A 22,196-nucleotide genomic window follows, 5' to 3' on the forward strand; every position below is an offset into this window, starting at 1 on the left:
CATGCTTTCATATATGAGATTTATAAGCATATTCAAGAAATGCTGCAATAAGGATTCAACATGATACAATACTGACAAATCCCTGGATTGTTTTGAAAAGTTTAAGGGCCAGTTGGGATGAGAAAGCAATGAGTAGCTTCTTTACTACTTAATTCAAGATATTAATACCATTTTGAAAACAGAAATGTTTTGGTACAGTTTGGGACACGTCCAAGCTAGGAAGTCAAATCTAATAAGCAATGGCAAATCATTACGGTTTCTCCTCTACAAAAAAGAACCACCTCGAAATGAAATGAGCCTTGGCGGCCGAAGGTCAAAAGACACCGTCCACAATGACTCTCATCGTCCAAGTATGATGTGATTTAAAACATGCTAAAACTGAGCTGCAAAAATAAGAAAAACAAGATAAAAGGAAAACAGACTACCTAAAGAAGGACCATCTCTTGATCATGCTTTCAAGAACAACCAACAAAGACATCATCACGGTCCCTCTCTGCAAGACAGTTGTAGATGAATTTTCATTGTCGGCTATGTATGCAACAAAATAAACTCCATTAATTTTTTTGAAAAGTTTAAACAAGTTAAAAAGTAATAAAAAGAATTCATAAATCGATATTTTTTTTCCCTAACATGCTTCTAAACACATACTACAAAGGCATGAGATGAACCCCAGTCACGCCCGATTCAAGATGGTTCTTCATCTTGAATAGTATTGACCGTTTCATCCCCATAGATGTGAAAGAAAACATGCTAAAGGAGACAAACTCAGTATAAAAACTCAATTGATTTCAGAAAAAAAAACACACAAAATCACGTAAAAAAAACAAACATAAATTTTAAGAAAAGCTGTTTTTCTAAAATGACCGATTTGCCCTCAAATGAGCTTCCAGTTTTTCAAGAATTTAATGAGTAGTGTCCAAAACACCTTTTAAGCTGGATAAGAGATTTCTTCCTTGCGACAACAACAGCCTAGAGAACAATAAATGTGAGAAAAACCCAATTTTTATTTTTGCTATTAACAAGACGAAGAAAAGTGAAATTAGGAAAGCAGTTGCATACAAAAATTAGAAATAAAGTCTACTGGCTTTCTAACACAAATTCACCTTCAATTTCTTTCAAGTTATTTTCGCGCAAGGTGTTCAATTTCTTTCAAGTTATTTTCGTGCAAGGTGTTGTTCCACTACTCACGAGAGTTCGCGCAAGGTTGTTCCACTACTGACGAGAGTAAGAGATTAGTCTGTGATGAGAATAAGAGAGAAGAGTTGAGGGAGAAGTTGAGAGATTGGGAGAGGTTGGGAGAGAACCGCAGGAGAGATTGGAGGCGAAGAGAGGGAAAAAACCACATAAGTGATTTGGGGGTACGGTCAGACAAAGGAGAGGATGACACGTAGCAAGTGGTTTTTTGGGAGACTTTAGAAATGCTACCTCAAGAGTTCGCTACGCTCACGGATTAGTGTACATGACACACGTGTAGGATATGTATTTTATGGAGTAAACAATTACAAAAGTATATTACGTCCATCTTTACTTAATCTCGAGTGTTTGACAACACACCTTCACATTATCAAAGGCAGATGTGATGTCCATGAGTCGAAAACATGGTTCAAGAGATCCAATAATGCGATGAGTTGAACGAATGACTTCTCATGATTCATGAAAGCGACTCAACAAAATGGTACGGTCAAACATTCGGGATACTACAAAAATTCGGTATAGGAATAATTCAAAAATTATTCGGTGACTCAACAAAATGGTACGGTCAAATATTCGGTAAAAATTCGCAATACGGCAATTATGCGGTGTTTAATTAATACGCGTTTTAAACGTTTGGTTGAAAAAATTCAAAAGTAAAAAATTCGTGATATTGTGTTAGTAAATATTAGTAATAGTTGTTATTCTTTACAACATAACAAACATATCCAAGCAATTTAGCTACGAAAATATTGAAACCAATTGAACGGTCTACATGGGTGCCTTCATTTATTTGTTCTTGGATTGAAATTACAGTTCAAACTTCAAAATACACATACCATGTCATGACAACATTTAAATTTTGCCCAAAAAATATATAAGCAAAACTTTTGGATTAATTTATCACTAAGAATATAAGAGTGGGGGACTTAAAGTAAGAGTGAGATATAAAATACATAAAAAATAACAAAAGTCCAACCGAATTTTCATTATTATTATTATTATTATTATTTTGGCCGAATTTTTTAGCTAAATTTTTGAAAAATTCCCCAAAAACCGTATTATAAGTTTCAAGGCAAAAAATCACGAATTATTCCGAATCTTTCAAACATTCGAAAATATTATATGTATTGCTCTTCAAAAATTCAATTTTCGAATAATTCGATGAATTGCTAACAAAGGAGGGTTGAGAGTTGGAATTTGGACGTGCAAGAATATACTTGGATAGTTGGGCCAACAATCTGATAAGAGTTTGAACCACAGAGAAGGCCCACAAGGTGAACATTTAATTGGTACTCAATTTAAATTTCTAATCAAGTACATTTCATGGGTTAAACCCTAGAGGAATGTCACATCCACATTCCTCAAGCTCTAAGCCAATGAAAATAATGTTTAACACGTACGGAGATTGAGGTTTTATATGATGTAAAAGAACAGAGTAATGGTGATTTAAGTTTGAGTTTAATGAAATGGAGCACAAGCTTTAAGCATATTACAACATGTGCAGATTATGTAACTACATTGCAAAACAAAGAAAAGCAAATTAAATGAAGTGTAATGGGCTTATAGCCAGATTTGAAGTTGATCTTAAGCACTAATTATTGAGGAACTTGAAGTGCTTGCAGAAATTGTTCATGGCCAGATATTGGAATAGTCTGGAACTTGCAATCACCAGAGAATGCAGAAGAAGAATTGGCATTGCTACAGGTTTCTTCCAAGATAGCTTCATTGATCTGGTGAAGAAGAATCCTTTCTAGCTCCTCGCCGTTGCCCCATCCGTGGATTTCTGCCTCCAGGGGTAATGGATTGTTGCATATTAATTCCCATAAGGGAAAATTCTTCCTAGGAAACACAAGGTCTTTTTCTCCAAGTTTCAAACTTGGGCAAAAATCACCCTTGCCATCTCCAAGATAGAAAAAATGCTTCTTTCCCTCAGTGAATGCAGATGCTCTAATTCTCTCAATCACCACTCCCTATTAGAAAAGAAAAACTATGGTCAATCAGAAAACTGCTAAAAGGCGCTATGAATAGAATGCATCAACGTCGGTATCCCAAATGTTAGGGGTCCAAAAGTCCATTGCATGAAAGTCGTTATTTCATTGTATTCTATCAAAACCATAACCTCAGATAACTCAAATGCCTTGAATACAGAACAATGTTTAATCCCAATTACCTTGCACATGTTTGGAGGGCAGAGATCACAACCACTACAACAGAATTGTAGGGGAAAGACACATTCTGGTGTGTCTTTTCTCATAAAGAACGACACAGGCAAAGTGTCGGATTGTGACCCGTTTATTGGGCTGTCTTTTATTTTAAAAGACGATACAAAAGTGTCGTCTGGCTCACCAAATTGCCTTGTAAAATGACGCTTCATTGTGTGTCTTTTTATAGTTTTGGATTTTTTTTAAAAAAATAACACAAAAACTTGATTGTTCAGGCTCACTAGAGATTTCCGTAACCAATAACCCTGCAGTAACCTTCCAAATAAACACTAAAATATTATATGAATATCAAAATGAGCATTCTAGAACATTTGTTTTGTATGTAGTTCAATCACCTAGTATTGAGCTAATTGAATCGCCTATTACAAGAATAAAAAATGTTATTTTCCTACTAAGTTTCGCTTTGCTAGTTGCCTCGATCTAAATCCTCCACAGCTCACTAAATGCACAAATCCTCCACAACTTGCTAATTGCACGCATTGCCATTTTCTTCACCTGATTCACAAGCAACATTTTAGATTAATAACTTCAACAGCCAAATCCAGTTACTTCATCAAATAAGTTTATGATCTATAGGAGTGACCAGAATTTAAAGGACAATCAATTTTCTTGATTTCTGTCTTCTACATACTCAATCTTAAGTACATCATACTACGCAAAGGACTTGTAGAGATGCAGCTCTTGGTCTTCAGAAGAAACTTTGGCAACTCCCCTGTCAAGCTATTACCAAACATGTTCAAACTTTTTAGGTTGTGGAGGTAACCAATGGAGCTAGGAATTCCACCTTCAATGTCGTTAAAAAACAAATCGAGATTAACAAGTGAGGTCATATTTCCAACTGAATTAGGAAACATCCCATATATACTATTTGCAGCTAAGTTGAGTACCAAAATCTTTGGCCAGCTTCCTTGTAATAGTTCTGAACAGTCAGCAGTAAGGTTCTCATTTCCAACCAGACACAAATGTCGCATATTTGGAAGCTCAGAGATACCATAAGGAATGTGTCCATTCACTACACCAAAACAGCTTTTTTGTGACGCCAAAATGGCGTCACAAATAATTTTAGTGACACCATTTTGGCGTCACAAATATGGTGTCACAATTTGGCGTCAATTATTTTTGTGACGCCATTTTGACGTCACAAATATAGTGACACCATTTTGGCGTCACTAATTTGTGACATCAAAATGGCGTCACAAATATTTGTGACGCTATTTTGACGTCACAAATTTGTGATGCCAAAATGGCGTCACTATATTTGTGACGCTATTTTGACGTCATAAATTAGTGATGCCAAAATGGCGTCACAAATATTTGTGACGTCAAAATGGCATCACAAAATATTTGGCGACACAAATTTTGTGACATCGTTTTAGCATCACAAAATATATTTTAGGGAAAAAAAAATAATTGGTTGCTATACATCCACCGGTTACTATATGAACTAGCTAAGATAAAACTTTTTAAAAAATAGTCCATTCCATAAAATACACAATCACACCGTCAATCTCATTCAAGAATAAAACATTCATTTCATCACTCAAAATTATCAACTCACTTGTAAACACCAAGTACTTCAATTTTCAAACAAAAAGTACAATACAAATCACTTGTAAATACCAAGTACTTCAATTTTCCAAGCGAAAAAGTACATTACATTATGCTTACAAGTAGCTAGAAAGAAAGTCTTCTTATTAGAAAGTGTCCAAGTGGCAATATCGACCACCTCCATCCTTTAAGGTCGGCAACAAACAAATGTCACATGTATTACCTGTTTTATTTAACAAAAAAGTTTAGATAGACTTTTACCTTAAAATATAAGGAGAGATATATACAACAATAGGTTCACTTATAATAATTAAAACTAAGTGACATAGTTTCTAGTCTACCAAATTAGTAACATAGCAAGAAGGTAACCATGCCACTAGAATATCAAAGAAGCTATAGGACATTACTATTTGACAACACAACACTAATACACAGTAAAGCACCTATGGGAGCCTCTTTAGCCCTAGAAGCTATATGAACAACAATGTGACATATATACAACTAAACGGGTACTGCCTCTACCTTCTAGTATATAGCCTGGTGTCATATGACATGGAAACTGGCTTACATTATAACAGATTAGAGTGGCATATGTTCCAACTTCCAACCTTGGTTAAAGTATAAACGTAGAAAACGAAACGAAGAAATAAAACAAAACCTTGAGGTTCAACTCAATAAAAGAATGCACTAACAAACCATCGGCACTACTAACAGTAAAACAATCCTAAACCACTTTTTTTTTCCTATTAGTCTATTAATCAAAATAGAGTTACACAGTTAACCACCACACTTTAGTTTGGACTATTTTTACCAGATACTTTCTAGCTAGGAAAGTAATGACATACCTTTCTATATTCGGTCTCAAACAGCTGCAATTCATTTCTCTTCCTTACGATTTGTGACTCATTCTCTTTCAAATTCTCTAAGGTATCCTCAAAGGATTTTGCACAAAGAGCCTCAATGGTATAGCTAGCGATCTTTTCATGGCTTTCCTCTTCCAGGTAAGCCCAAAATTGTGAGAGAGCAAAATGCATCCCTACAAATGAAATATAATACCTTATACTCATGTTGTTAAGATTCTCCATATTTTTGTACACGTTCAAATCATGGTTCAAAACATCCTAAATATTAGTCGATACATCTCTCTTTTGTCAATATGATACCTACTGGATATATAAGAGAGACATGCTACACTTTTTCGGGATAAGAATCTCTTTTAATAGGAGTGAGTTGTGTGCATGAACCATGGTTCAAACTAGGATCATATATATCACATTCACGTAAAAGGTATTATGTACCTCAAGTGTGAACTCTGCATCCCTTCCAAATCCGGCTTTGTTTTCAACGCCTTGGCCCTAGAGATGGGGAAATTCAAGACAATCTGCAGAGGGATGTGCAATCCAGCCATTTGGCCTTTCAAGTGCTCCACTTTGTGTTCTTACTTAAAAGTTTTGCAAGATATTTATCACAAGCGGATCGGTAGGTCTTGACAAGTCCTCCACCAAAGCAGAAGCAAGCACCGGCAAGCACATGGTAGCAAGTCCATGGTAGTCCATGGTAGCAGCAGCAGCAAAGTCCATGGCGGCGGCGGCAAAGCACCAAGCGGGTCCATGGCACCAGCAAAGACCAGCAGCACACCTAGATGCGTGGCGAACGCAAAAACCAAGAGCCATTACGGTCGAAATTGAAATAAAATCGGTGGAGCATCCACGAACACTATCACGGCTAGATCTTGACCTATTTCTCCGAAAGCATACCTGATTTTTCACCAAAACCACAACATCCCGTGTCTTCCGGCTCCTCGTACATTACGATAGCCATCCATCCGGGATACTTGTTCAGATTGAGCAATGTTACTTCTACTACAAGGTTTGGAGTTTCTCTCCCCCTCGACGATATCATTTTCACCATAAAAAGCAAGAGGTTATCGGTAGTATTTGTGTCACGAACCAAGGCTGCTCCAGTCTACCACTACTCTCAATAGAATCTCCACGAGGTGAGGCGGTCAAAGGAAAGTTGTCCTTTGCTTCATCAGACTAGCAAAAATACAAATAAAAATACATATTCATAATTTACTATTTAACTGCTCAAACTATATAGCTATAAACAACATTATCATACCTAGTAACAAACTGATCGATAATCGGCGTAGATTGAACACTAATTGAAGTTGCAGGCCCCAGTTTGAAATCCAAGTCCATACTGATTCAAAATTAGTGACTGAATGAAACAAGGCAGGGTCTAGTAAAATGGAGGACCAAAACTATTGAAAGGAGACAGCATCTTGCTTTGATAGCTCATAGCTCAGTATAACTCCAAAGATAGTGAGAGGCGCGGATATGCAAGAAACAGATGTCGATGGATTTTGTTTCAATAGTAGCACAAGGATGACACCCCAAGCAGTAAACAGGCAGCTTCCTTAATTCACATCTAAGTAATTTGAAAATAACAATTTACTCCATGCGTAGCTCTTACCAGCTTGTGTGTTAGCCAAACTTGTCTCAACCAGAAAAAAGACGCAATATAGAGAAACAAACATCCAATGGTGTGCGTTAGGTGGAATGAGCACTAGCAATATAAAAAGTGTCATCAAGAAATTGAGGAGAAAAGCACGTAGGCCCTTTACTTGGAATCCTTTTTTAAGCTAAAATATTGTAGCTTTAGAAAAATAAACAGCATGAAAATGGGTTCAGAACCCTTTCTCATGTTTTATTTGGCTTGACATCCAAATTTTAGAAATAAAAATTCTAGTGCAATTCGCACTTAGTATTCAGTCTTGCCAATAAAATCAGCATTCCCCCTCACCAGATTATGAACTTAAAACACAAATAATTAACTTTAGGAACTATGAGCCATATGAGCGACAAAATATCACAAGAAATAGTCAACTTACTTGATCTTAATCATATGTACATTACGAAATTGATAACTGATAGCCCAGGAATACAAAATCTATGGCTGGGAAAAATGAAGACCGTAGTACCTTCTTTGAGTGCAACTTAAGATAAAAATCCGAGACTTCAATCTATCCACTTGGCTATCCCTGTATGAAAAATCAATTGAAACAACATATAAATATATGTACTGGAAGGATAGACTATAGAGTATTGTAAACTTCATAACAATTCAAAACAAACTAAGAGATAGAATAGCAATTTCAAGAAATGATAATTAAGGTCTAATAAAACAACAAAAAGTTAGAAGAGAATACCTATATGCTAGTGGGATGTATGGAACCCAATCCATTTTCATTTTCTTCATGGGAAGTATTTCCTCGGCCTCCTTTTGAACCAAATTAATACCGATCTTATCTAAGGCGGGAAAGGAGACACAATCAGTCAAATAGAGGTAAATGAAACATTGCATGAGATACAAAACGTATATTAGCTGGAACACTTTTTTATGTGATCCTACACTACTACATATTTATTGAATGAGTGGAACAAGTAAAACCAGTGTATGTTAAAAGATAACAGTTATCGCCTACGGTTATTGTCTATATGATCGCCCAAAGAGAGTAGCACGCAAGCTTCTTGTGCTCACAAGAGTTATTGTGCAATAGGAAGTTCTGCGATTAATGCTCTTAAATGTCTACAGTTCCAAGTTAGAAATGGTAATCTGAAGTGATCCTGCAGATAAAAGTCATTTTGCAAGCTTCTACTTCAGCTTGCTTAAGCTATAGAGATCTAACGTCAAAACAAACAAAAAAACAGACATTGGAATTTTGAAGACAAACTATATTCCAGTCTATATAAGTAAACAGGCCAATACTTATCAGTAAATGCCACCTCCCTCTTTTTTCATTTTAGGTCTTATAAATGCATTTATGAGTATGCTAATACTTACAAGCTACATAATGACGATTAAATCATCTCCAGACTTATAAGTTTATTCATAAGCAGATATCAAGTTGCCTTATTTATTTCCCTATTCAACAATTTATTTCCATATTCATTATCAAAAATCATTTGAGTTGTTCTTTAATGCCAAAATAGAAACACATAATACTATTTTAAGCGCATCTTTACTATTATAAGTTTACCCATTTGTATTAGAAATTATAAGCGTTTCACTAATAATTCCGAATGATCAAGTAATATCCGGTCCCATCACAATTTCGAAAGTCTATTATAAGCAACAAAAGAGAAAAACCGCAAACATCAATTGTCCTATGAAACACTCACATAATTCCAAAGCGAGGAGTTAACTCAATGATGTCCATAAAAAGAATGTTTGCAAAGGGAACTTACTGCCACCACCACCACGGGGATGCATATTACTTTATTTTCACCGTTCACAGGTACCCATTAAGCTGAAAAACAGAAACAGGAGACCATTAGTATGATATAATAATGAAGGTATTTATGATAGATAGATATCGATGTGCATATTAAAAATGCATATAGATAAGTTGAGACAAAACCTAAGTAGATCCGGAAAGACATGAAAACTTACGCTCAGTACAACTGAAAAGATAAACTTTGTTGCCATGAAGCACTCCATTCTCTTCAAAGGCATCCTGAACGAAATATGTTTTTATTAGCGTTAAGAAAATTGTTGTTGTGCAGTTATTAAGGCAAAATAAATAATAGAAACTAATCCAAAAAATATATATATATATATAAGGAATTTTCATACTCACTTCTAAATTTGAAAAGTTCCAATTGAACCGATAGACCATATCAAACTAATCCCACTGCATTAAAATTACATAATAACAAGTTTTTTGCTGTAATAATAAATAAACAAATGAAAAATTGAACGAAACAAAAGTGAACCTCAATTCCAACAGGGAAAACAGCTCTCCATAAATCTTCCTGCAAAATGAAAACCGAGGATTTGATTAGATGAATTTCAATATAAAAACGTGGGTATTTGTGAATCTGAAACGTCTCACATTTCCAAGAGAAACACTAAAATTGAATATTAAAGAAAATTATTATACCATGTTACGTTTCTCTTGGAAGAATTCGTCGAGAGTAGTAGGAGCCTTAACACGCTTACGTCTACTTGAACCAGCTTGTTCTTCTGGTGGATCTTGTTCAACCACCTTAACCTTCTTCTTATTATTATTCTCTACCAATACTACTACTTCTGCTGCTGCTGCTTTCCTTTTTGCCCCCCTTGCTTTCCTCATTATTATTCTTTTGTTTTCAAATCGACTCAAGATACAAACTCTATTTATTTATAGAAGGCGGCTTCTTCGCTCCGTGAAAACAACGCAACCTTCAAATAATAATAATAATAATAATAATTTGAAATTTGGAAAAACTAAAATTCAATCGAAATGGCAAGAGCGATAGAAATGGGGTTTGAAGATATGAGAAGGAGAGGAGAGGATGTGGTTAGATGATTTGTTTTGATCAAAGAGAGTAGAGAGAGAGTGGGGTTATCGTTTGTGAATCTGATGGCGAATTGGGTGGAGGGTTTCACTCTTTCAGAGAGTTGAGATCGAGAAGAAACCCGATGTCTTTCGAGTTTGATGCTTGTGCCAGAACACGTGCGCTGATTTCAATTTTTTATTAGCTAACATTTCACGCCTATATGCCGTCACTAATTTTTTCTAGAATTTTCTTAAAAAAATAAAATAACCTTTTGATTTATTGTGACGCTAAAAACCAAATACTAACGCCTAATTGCCGTCACAAATTTTCTGACGCCATTTTGGCGTCACAAAACCTCAAAAGCCTCTGTCACAAAAATGCAATTATGGTGTAGTGATTGTAAACCACTTGAGCTCAAGTCCAAATATACTAGACTACTCAGATTGACAACCCAACCAGGAAACGTTGAATCAAAGTTATTAGAACTGAGATCAACAACAACAAGTGATGTCAAATTACTAGGTCGAAAGAAGGAGCGAAACCTGATAAGCTACAACCCGAGAAATGCAACTCGGTCAAGAAAGAAAGCCTATTTAGCACTCGTAGAGAATTTACACTTAACATCGACATATCCACTTGATTCATCCCAAGGTACCTCAAAGAAGCAAGACTACCTAACCACCAAAGAGTATCAACTCTCAAAGCTGAGAACTCTGAAGGCACATCAAGATATCGCAATCCAGAAATATTTCCAAGGCTGTGAGGGACCAGTCCTCAAAACCCAGCTTTCGACATGTTTAGGTAGTGCAATTCTCTTAATGAACCAAAGAATTCAGGTATAGAGATGCCTTGAAAAGAATTCAAACTCTGAAACTCAAATCTAAATGCCTCAAGGATTTGAGTCCTAGCAAAGCAGGACCAATTATCCCAGTCAAGTACATGGTATTGGGATAGGGGTTGTGGAGATCAATACCATTAATTTAGTCTCTATCATGTCTATTCAAAAGATATATATTAATGATGAGCTTCTGGTGATACATACCAGTATTTATCCCTTCATATAAGTAATCTACAATCATCTTCAAAACTCTGAAACGATATTTCCTCTGCAATATCATCAGTAGTGTCAGTCATAGTGCAAGCTAGCTAATTTCTTCACTAATTTGATTATGAATTACCATTATGAGTTCCAGCAAGGGAAGTATATAGAAGTTACCGACTTGATCAGAAAGTAAAATGTTTTCATGCACTAACACAACATTGAAATCCTAAGAAAGTAATAAAAGGAGATGAAACACCAAGAACATACTAACTGTCAAAGATATTGAGTTATATAGGAGTAAAGATAATAAACAACATCATACCTAAATAAAACGAGTAAAAATGGCTAGCCATTTGACTTTTGCAGGAAAATTTAGCTCTCCAAATGTCTTTTTTGACCCAAACAATCTCTCCATTTGCCGAGGACAAGAGAAATTTGGACATTGTACATTTCCAGGGAGGAATCAACATTCATATCAGTAAAAACATTCGCTTTTGTTGCTCGTCCCTTTGCAACCACTTCCCTATGCATGTTCAACAATTCACACAACTGCATACCATGTGAATAGTTTCCACGAGTTGTGTATTTGCTGGTTCTCGCATTACTACAAAACAAATATACATTAGCAAAGAATATCAAACTAAGCAAAAGCACTTACGAAATCCAGCCAATATAAGTTAAGTAGAGTACACTAGATGTTGATGTATCAAAGAACAAAAACTTTTGTACATTAATCTTTTATTTCCATCGAGATTTGGGTGAGCGTAATCATATGTTTCTCTATAGTCCCAACCCGCTCTTCAACCATAGTGCGTTGTTGAGTCTCTTGGTGAAGCTTCTCTTTGGCGGGACGATGCTATGAGAGAAGTTTTTTGACACACCAACACCCATACCAAGCACACGACCATATTGATCGGGACCACATACTTGTGCAACTAGATCATTGTCTAAGTCCAAGTCAATGCTAGATGGGTCATCTTCAATTATAGCATTAATTCTAGCCTGTTTACAATAGAAAAACACCTGTGAATCTATTGTCTAAAGTTGTATTGAATCGAAGTTCATAACATATTCCTTACATTCTATACTCATCTCTACTATGAGTTCTATCTCGTGCATTGCTATTACAAATATGCCTATAATATCTACGCAAATATATAGCGGGGAAAGGAGACATACAACAAAGGAGTAATTAGAACAAGAGAAGGTACAAAACAAGGCAAAGATAAGAAAAGAACCATCCTCTCGGTAGCAAAAAGAAAAGAACCATCTTTGCGTGTATGGATAGCCATGTATGAAAGTGTTCGGTGATCTTAACATTTGGATTCTTCTTTTTCGGAAAAAAAAAAAAAGTATATAATAACCGATTTGGAATAGAAACCGGTTTTATGACTTCACATAAACTGAGATGTAAAGGAACATACCAAATTATGGATGGTTCTTGCTGCTCCTCTCCTTCCTGATGTATGTAATAATTTCAAGGCTTTTCTTGAGTTCTTGCCCACCAGCCGCATTCGCTTCCTAGAAGGTTTTGCTTCATTATCTACAAATCTGTCCCAATCTTCGCGCTTCACTCCTTTTGGGCAGTGCCTCTTCCTTTCATCGTCATTGTCATACTTGTCATAATGTTTAACTTGAAGCCGATGCTTGTACTCCCTCCAAGACTTAGCAAACTTCTTGAGTTGACATTTCTTGTACACTTCAGCAATACCATACTCATCCTGCACAAAATAGCATTTACTTGAGAATAACATTTATAAATCCATTCACTTTATCAAGAACAGGGTCCACTCTCTTGCTCCTAATAAAAGCCATGCACCAATGTAGAAAGACAACAAAATTAATATTAAGAACTTAACATCGTAAACTAACCTTAATTTTCTTCCAAATCAATCTCTTAGTCGGAGAAGGCACATCCTTAAAACTTTCATAAAATATAGGACAATGGGTTTTCGCGGTTCCACCAAGTGCACTGGAATAGCTATACGAATCATCTCCAACTGCTTGTCCATCCGCATCAAATTCAATTTTCTTATTTCCTATACAATCACAAAATCCAATCACTTTAAGTAAAGAACCTAAAAATTATTTTCGTTCTTTCCATGAAAAAATGCTATGCGTATGTGATTGAGAGAAAAGTTTATGTACTAGAAGATCCGTCCATCATCTTTGGCGAAACTTGGAAAGCACTTGATGACGACCCTGAAAAAGATGAAGTATACCCATTCAAAATTCATTACCAGTAATTAACTTTAAAGAAAAGGTTAAGCTTGTTTCTCAAAATTCATTACCACCAAGTTGCTCAAAAAATCGTGATATAAACGAAGGCATTGAACCTTGATGGCACATCCTAGCACTTGATCCTGAAATTGAGAATAACTTTAAGCGATCAGGTAATGGTAACTTAGCGAGATTTTTAATCGTAAGATCGGTGGGGTGTTTCACATAGTTTTAGACTATATATTGGTCAAGTAAATCAACAAAAGGAAGAATGGGAATGATCAATCAAGTATGGAAGATGTATGGATGATCAATCAAGTAACTCAACAAAAAGGAAGATGTATATAATTTAGACTATATATATTGGCCAATTAATTTTCAAGTACAGTAGCAACAGGATTAGCCAGATGAATCGGACTTGCATGCTCCATTTATCTCACTTCCCTCTCAACATATAGTGATGCTTTTCCCTTTTCAGCATTTCTTGTACCTTGGTTTGAGCCCTTAACACAAACTGTTAGTAGATAGCATTATTTAATGAAATTTATTGACGTTAGCAATTTAGTAATGAAGATACCTTTGTTGTTGAATCGATAAATCGTACTCCACCATTTTCATTTCTAGTCAACGCAGCATATATTGAAGCCTTTTCTTTTTCAATTCTTTTCGTCCCTTGCTTTGAGCTCTTCAAAGTAATATGAGCTTTTAGTAAACGACATTTTCATAAAACTTGTATACCTTTAGTAATGACATTACCTCTCCCCTTGAAGTAGAATTATATATTCTTTGATTCATATCTCCAGCCAAAACATTCTGTTTTGAAGCTTTATCCTTCTTTGCTTTCTTTCTCATTTGTGCCGGGCTCTTTATATAACACAAACTGTTAGTAATCGACATACATCATAAAACTTATATACTTTTAGTTAATGATATTACCTCTGTCATTTCTTCATTAATATCTCTAGGCATAACAACATGTAATAGAGCTTTTTCTTTCTTAGCCATTTTCCTCTTTTTGCTTGGGCTCTTTACATAAAACAAAACCAATAGTGAATAGCATATTCGTTGACACTTAGTGACTTTCATATATTTAGTTATCAAAATATACACATATGCTCAAGGTTTGCCATATCCTAAAGAAATGAAAGAAATTATTCACAAAACTATAAGTCCAGTAATAGTATAACAAATGAACGGATGTAACAACAATTGCTCAAGATGTAAGGGAGTATAGGATTCAGATTTTAGAGATACAAGCTTAATTAACTTGAATAGCGAAAAACAACTTTTAAATTATATGCAATCTATAAACTAGACTAATACAAAACATTGCCCACTTTCAAAACAATCTAACATTTATCCAACACGGAAAAAAAAATAGTGTACTCAATGGTTCCTACTTTTCAACAAATATAAGAAGAAACCGAGAGCGAGAGAAATTAAATCAGGTACTTATATTACTAATTACTTAACAAACAATCGATTAAGTATGCAAGGGATTGATAGCAGTTAGATACTTAGATATACACTTGCTTCATCAAATATAAACATATCTAGACAATGTGAGCCCTAACCGATCAAAACTCGATTTCAAAACTAAATCAATTTTCAGATTCAGTACAAAATATGAACAATGACAACAGATTGGAACTACATACACTTGATTTGAATAAAAACAACAAAGCATACAAGAAAATTTGAATTATCACCGTTGCTTGTGAGCTAAAGAAATGAGAGGACGGTGAATTATCACCATTACAAAAAATGCAATGAAAGTTATACACCTTAGTCATGAAATTACCTTAACCCTCGAAGTATTTGTAGGCTTATCATCATGCATCACAGCTTTTCCCTTCTTGGCCTTTTTAAACAAATCATTAGTACGCACAAAATGCAATGAAAGTTATACACCTAGTCATGAAATTACCTCAACCCTCGAAGTATTTGTAGGCATAACATCATGCATCACAACCTTTTCCTTCTTGGCCTTTTTTAACTTTTTCCTTGAGCTCTTTATAGAACACAAACCATTAGAAAATAGCATATTCAATGAAACTTACACATCTTTAATCACTAAGATATACCTTTGCGTTTTCCTGGTCTGCCATATCCTAAAAAAGCAAACAGATTATTGGTTGAAATATTGTACAATGGAGAAACAAAGTCTAAAATGTCTTAATGACTATACTAGACAAAGTAATGCTAGACAAAGTATCAATCTTATAAATCATCTTATAAATCTTATGACACAACATCTTATAAATCATGCATAAAAAGTGTACAATAACAAGTGCTCAAGTGTTCAGAGCAAAGTATCAATCATTGGCTAACAGAAAAATCATTCAGAAACATCCCATAAAGAAAAACATGTACCAATTTGGTGATTATAGGTTACAAATGCATATATTTCTCCTGCCTTTTCCAATGTCATTGGACTAGGTTACAAATGCATATCATTCATTCACCATTTTTTTTTTCAAAATACGAGAATTTTTTGGTACACAATCTGCACCTATTTCTCCAACATCTTCTAAATGTGATGTATATAAAAATTCTCTAGGCACTCTAGACTCAAAAGTCAAGGGGTCTTCATAAGCATCCATATCTCTAGTTAGTCTCTTTGGAGCATCTAACACCACATTCCAGCCACTCCTTGTTGGATCTTTACAATAAAATACTTGAGAGGCCTGAGATGCTAGGATAAATGGCTCATCTTCAAACTTTGAACTTCTTCGAAACTTGCTAAAATTCACAAAAACTAAATTAATATCAGGGTCAAAGTAACATCCATTCGCTTTATCCTCAATTCGAACCCAATCACAATAAAATACAGTTTGAGTGAAGTCAAAGTAGTTCAACTCAACTAGAATTTGTCTTATGACCCCATAATAGGTAGCTTTTTATCGATAAGATTCCTATCTTTAGCACTCGAGCGGCTGGTCATCGCGTTCATTTTAACTCCGAATTCTGAGTTGTCTTGTTAATTTCCCATTCAGAGCAGTAAAAAACACATATCCACTTGCTTGATAGGAATTATAAGATGTTGCTTGAAAGTCGCGGACCATCGACAAAGTCTCTTGATGACAAACATCTCACTTGTTTTCAAAGCTGTCAAAAAAACCAAACATATATATGATATTAATTGAACAAAACTACCTAATATTAATTGAACTTTAAATGTTGAATTCGGTGTCAAGATGTTTTACTTGTTACCTTAACCAAAAAATAAAACTCATCGGATGTTGCTTTTACGTTTGCATTTCTTTGGATTTGAATCCATTGGCGATGCTTGGTATTTCCTAAATAGGAAACAAAACTAATACAAGTCAAATATATGCCTCCCCAGCTCGTAGTCACAAATTAAGATAACCTTGACTAGTTATACTTACTTTCTCCATGGAATCGCAACTTTTGAACATTGAAGCACCCATTTTCGCACTTGTTCATATTGCACATTAGTTAGTGTATGTACACCTTTTTTGTTAAGGGGTTTTTCGCTTACAAATTCACCATCATCATCAATATATCTCTCCTTGCCTCGCTTGTGGCTTCCCTTTGAGCCATTAGGCATGTGCTCCATGCAGTACATTATTGATTCTTCAATGACATAACGTTTAGCAATACAACCTTCAGGGTGTGCCGGATTCTTTACATACTTCTTATAAGATCTCAACATCCTAAGACATGTCATCACCAAAATATTATTTATAACCAATAACAAAAATAAGCATGATTTGCTCAAAAGACTTACCGCTCAAAAATGTACATCCACCGACTCCAAACTGGTCCACAAATTTCTGCTTCTTCCGCCAAATGCCCAACAAGGTGTGTCATGATAACAAAGAACGAAGGTGGAAAATATTTCTCAAAGACACATAATGCTTCGACTACTTTTTCTTTCACAATACGAAGCTCATCACGGTAAATTACTTTGGAGCAAAGGATTTTAAAGAATGTTGACAATTGCCCAATAGCTACACGAATGGCTTGTGTTTTTTAAAAGCATGCATTAGCAGTAATGGTAATAATTGTTGCATCAAAATATGATAATAATGTGACTTCAGTACTTTCAATTCAAAATCTACCCTGCTTGCATTGCATGTCGCTTCCAATTAGAGCTATATCCAATAGGTACCTTCAAAGTGGACAAAGTCTCTAAGAAGAGTTTTTTCTCAACCCGGGATAGAGCAAACTCAGCCTTTGGTAATAGTAACTTATCTCCCGATTCTATGGGCCACAAGTGTTGCTTAATTTTCATCTCTTTCAAATCTAGGCGTGCTTTCAACCCATCTTTACTCTTGTCCAATTCCATAATAGTTGCAATGAGATTCTCCGCGACATTCTTTTCTACATGCATCACATCCAAATTGTGAAAGACACACAAGTCCTATGCATTATACAAACATTCAAATGACAATGACACATGATAAATCATATTCAAAATATTGTTAAATTAAAACATTACTTGCCTCCCAATATGGCAACTTAGTTAGAATTGAGCATTTGGTCCACGCTAGGACCATTATCCGTGCCCCCCTTTCCATACACCGTTTCAAACCCTTCTACTATGCTCAACACGAAAGTACCGGTCAATCGGGATGGAGCGAGTCTCAAGTTCTTCCTTTCCATCAAACGGTTTCTTTTGATGCCTAAAAGGATGATCTTCGGGAAGAAATCTTCGCGGACCCATATATGCAGTCTTAGACCCATGTTTCAATCTAATTGAACACGATTTTCGCACAAACAGGACAACCACAAGTTTCACCAATTCTACAACCGAAAGCATGCCATACGCAGAAAAGTAGGTGAATAGCCCATAATAAAACTGCTTTCATGGTAAAAGTAGACCGAGTATAAGAATCATAACATGGAGTGCCCGTGGACCACAACTCTTTCAACTCTGCAATCAAAGGTCGCAAGTAAACATCAATGTTTTTCCCTGGACTACTCTTCCCGGTATCAACATAGACATCATAACAAATTGCTTATTCATGCAAAGAGATGGAGGTAAGTTATAGGGAACAACCATAACAGGCCAACAAGTATACGAATTGCTCTGATGAGAAAAAGGATTAAACCCATCCGTTGCAAGTCCTAGATGGACATTTCGAGGCTCAAAAGAAAACTCCAGATACTTAGCATCAATTGTACTCCAATTAAGAGAGTCGATTGGATGACGCATTCTATTTTCATCGACAACCGCCCTCGAATGCCATGTCATTTGCTCCGCAATCCAAGGAACACTACGAAAACATAAATATCTTAATTGGCTATGTGTTAAAACCAAATGGAAATGTGTTATAAGTATTTAAACAAGAGGGTTACCTATACAATCTTTGCAACCTCGGTATCAAAGGGAAGTATCTCAATACTTTCACGTGGTACGAAGTTTTTTTCTCTAAGAGATCATCACCTTTTTCATTCTTCCATCTACTTACACCACATCTTGGACAACATTGTAGACTTTCATCATCTTTCCAATATAATATGCAGTCATTTGGACAAGCATCTATCGTCTCATACTCCATACCTAAGGACTTGATCAATTTTTTGGCTTCGTATGTACTGACTGGTAAGGTATTATCTTTAGGGAGAATTCCTCTTAGAGTGTTCAATAGATCGGTGAAACAGTTGTCTGACAGCTGATGTTTCGTCTTAAGGTTAACCAGCTCAATTGTTATAGATAACTTCGTTTGATTGTTCCTACAAGATGAATAAATAGGCCTATTCACATCTTCCCATAAATTGTTAAACTTCGTTTCCTTCCCTATATCATTTGGATTTTGATGACAGTGGTACTCATTATGAGAATTTGAATCATCGTCCAAGCTCATCTCATCTACATTTCAATCTTCATCTGAAGTACTCCCATCCATGGACTCATCCAAACCATCAAGATGAACATATCCTAACTCTTCACTAACTAAATCAATGTCTCGAGAATAGCCATCTTCATATTGGATATGGGAGGAAGGACCAACAGTCTCAACATTGATTGCATCTTCTTCAAATGATTCCCCATGAAAATACCATGTCGTATAGGATGGGTCTATTCCAATCTGAAATTAAATGGTCAACCACTATTTTCGGATCAACCCTTCCACTCACATTCTGACACCTCACACATGGACAAGAGCACCAAGTTCCTTTTCCTAATCTATCGGTCATGAACTTTAAAAAGGATTCAAGTCCATCCAAGTATTCATCACTATTCAATGGTGTGACATCCAATCTTTGTGTGGTGGTAATAAAGCCATTCCTTTCACACGAAATGGCTTTGGTTTGTGAGATTTATTCTTAGCGCGTGCCTATTGAGGACACAAAAGATGTGTTGTAGTGAGGATACAAAAGATGAAACAGACCGGACACTCTCAAATTAACGGATAAGTGGACATAATAAATGCAATTATAAACAAATAATATCAAAGGACAACAACGATATCAACAATCATAGTTGTTGGGTATTAAATACAAAAAGGTGGCCATAAAAGCGAAAAAGCTATAATCAAATCAAGTTTATCAATAGCAGCCTTCAAACTCAAAAAACACTAACAAATGTCAAAATAGGGGAGACAAACAAAGACTACAAATATGTATGGAAAACTGTGTATCCCCGACTTCCCCGATGGATAGTCCCTCCGACTCATTTGCATAAGTAACTAAGTAAGCCTTGCCATATCTTCAAAAATATGAGTTTGTAAGTGTCCCAAATGACAAGCCTCGGCTTTTAGTTGACGAATCATGCCTATTTAAGCTGTGCAAGGCCCTCAAACAATTCCCTTTCTTTGTTCTATCTCTTCTATATATGCACTCTTTGTAAACATTAAGCAACAGCTATGTTGTTATGTTGAAAAAAACTTGGAAGAAAAGTTATCCCTGGGTTTTTGGCAAGTGGATACTCTTGGGCTTAACTCATCCAACTAATAATATTACTATCAGTTCTCCTACAAAATTTCCACAACACAGTCCAATACCAACAAGAGCACTTCACTTCTATGGTATAAAGACAGAAGAAGGAAGCAGCAAAAGTAGTAGAGCAAAAACAAAGTCACTTCACTATTTTGGCAAGAGGACTCTGGCCAAGAATATGGTACTAAGGGAATCACCCAATTCAATGGGCACTAGTAGTAAACATGTCGTCATTGTCATGGACGTGCTTAAGGAATTCTCATATGAGACCCTTCAATGGGCCCTCGACCATGTCATTGGCATTGGCATCGATTATTCAAAAATACCTAAAATATTTACAAAAGCATCACTCATTCAAAAATATTTCTCAAATCAATGTTAAAATTCAGGTAAATAAGATAACTAAATCAAAATTATTCAAATCAACAAAATCAATGAATTTAACAATTCGATTTGAGGAGAACAGAAAATATAATGATAAAACTAGGGTTTCTAATTAGATTTGAGGAGAATGAAAAATCACCTTATTGAGTAAAACACCTTTGACAACGAAAGAGAATGGAATCGCCTTTGAGTAAATCACCTTTCTGAGAAATGAAAAAAAGAAATGAAATGAAAAAAGAAAAAAGAAAGTCGGTGGTTTTTATTTCGTTTTGGGCTGTTTATATTGGGCTTTTCTTTTTTAAGTATTTCAAACAAAAAAAGAAACGAGACTTTTTGTAATATAAACGGCGCTGGTTACGGGTCCAAAGATTTGGCGCTAATGTTCGCGTCATTTAACCTGTCTTTTATTAACCAATCTGGTGTAGTGAACCATGAGGAGAGGAAATGAAATCATGGTGAGGGAAGATCCTAACCGTGCCTTGGTCGACAAAGCCAAGGTTTGCGTTGATCTCCGAGAAATAATCAATTAGACCATGATGTTTTAAGATTGTCTCAATGAAGAAGAGATTTGCATCACTTACAATCCTCAGTTCACACCTAGAAGCGAATCCAATAGTTAGCTCAACAAATTTTCTTAATATATAAAAAGAGGGTATAGTAGTATAATTTATTTCAAAATTTACCCAAGAGCATGGGCTGATTTAATAGTTGAGATGATTTAGGAATCAAAGGAGCATGCTTCAAGCACTCAACAATTTCTTCAATTGTTCTACCTTGTTTGTGAAGTTCCTTCATCATCGTATCCTGAAACAAATAAAGAACATCGATCGATTAATTCCATTATACACACAATTAGTAGTCTATCGAAGTATCCAACCCAGTAGTATAACAATTAAAATAATGTTCTTTCATTAAAAGAACATTCAAAACTATGAAACTAACCATGACAACAATTGGAATAAAGAACCGTCAATATAGAATATAAGTGATGTATGTTACTATAGTTAATAACATAAGAAACCAACCATGGCAGTGTTCCAAGGCATTGTAGGAAGAAGTTCATTGAACAAATTTGTGACATTCAAGGGGTGTCTCTTTTTGCCGAATTTCCGATTTTTCCAAAATCTGACTCGAAATTGGTCTAGCTTTGGGTGTAGTTTTCATGGGCCGATTTTCCGATTTTCGAAAATTCCGAAAAAAAATTGGATCGGATTTGGATATAATTCTAAAATCCGATCCGATCCGAAAATTCCAAAATTTCCGATATTATTGCCAATTTATTCAGAAAATATATACTTCTCTCACTATTCACTTGATTAGATCTCGACCGTTCATTCATTTTCTAGTTTTTTA

At 35.4% G+C, this 22,196-nt stretch overlaps 2 long non-coding RNA genes and 1 pseudogene across 3 annotated transcripts in view; all 3 read right to left on the reverse strand.

The window, feature by feature from the left end:
- Positions 1-2,538: 2,538 nt before the first annotated feature.
- Positions 2,539-22,196, reverse strand: part of LOC147475979 (inorganic pyrophosphatase 1-like) — a 30,846-nt pseudogene continuing 11,188 nt past the window's right edge. The window contains exons 2-6 of the transcript XR_015208866.1: positions 21,527-21,647; positions 21,274-21,440; positions 11,587-11,596; positions 3,365-3,398; positions 2,539-3,164 (exon numbers count right to left, since the gene is read on the reverse strand). The product of XR_015208866.1 is annotated as an inorganic pyrophosphatase 1-like (transcript). The remainder of the gene's footprint in view (positions 3,165-3,364; positions 3,399-11,586; positions 11,597-21,273; positions 21,441-21,526; positions 21,648-22,196) is intronic.
- Positions 4,877-5,959, reverse strand: LOC147475980 (uncharacterized). Its single transcript, XR_015208868.1, has 2 exons — positions 5,810-5,959; positions 4,877-5,187 (listed from the first exon to the last, which is right to left on the reverse strand). It is a non-coding gene; the product is annotated as an uncharacterized LOC147475980 (long non-coding RNA).
- Positions 9,138-10,678, reverse strand: LOC147475981 (uncharacterized). The gene is made up of 4 exons (XR_015208867.1): positions 9,910-10,678; positions 9,743-9,781; positions 9,420-9,483; positions 9,138-9,276 (listed from the first exon to the last, which is right to left on the reverse strand). It is a non-coding gene; the product is annotated as an uncharacterized LOC147475981 (long non-coding RNA).

The sequence above is a fragment of the Coptis chinensis genome, chromosome 9 (assembly GCF_015680905.1).
Source record: "Coptis chinensis isolate HL-2020 chromosome 9, ASM1568090v1, whole genome shotgun sequence".
Taxonomy (NCBI): Eukaryota; Viridiplantae; Streptophyta; class Magnoliopsida; order Ranunculales; family Ranunculaceae; genus Coptis; species Coptis chinensis.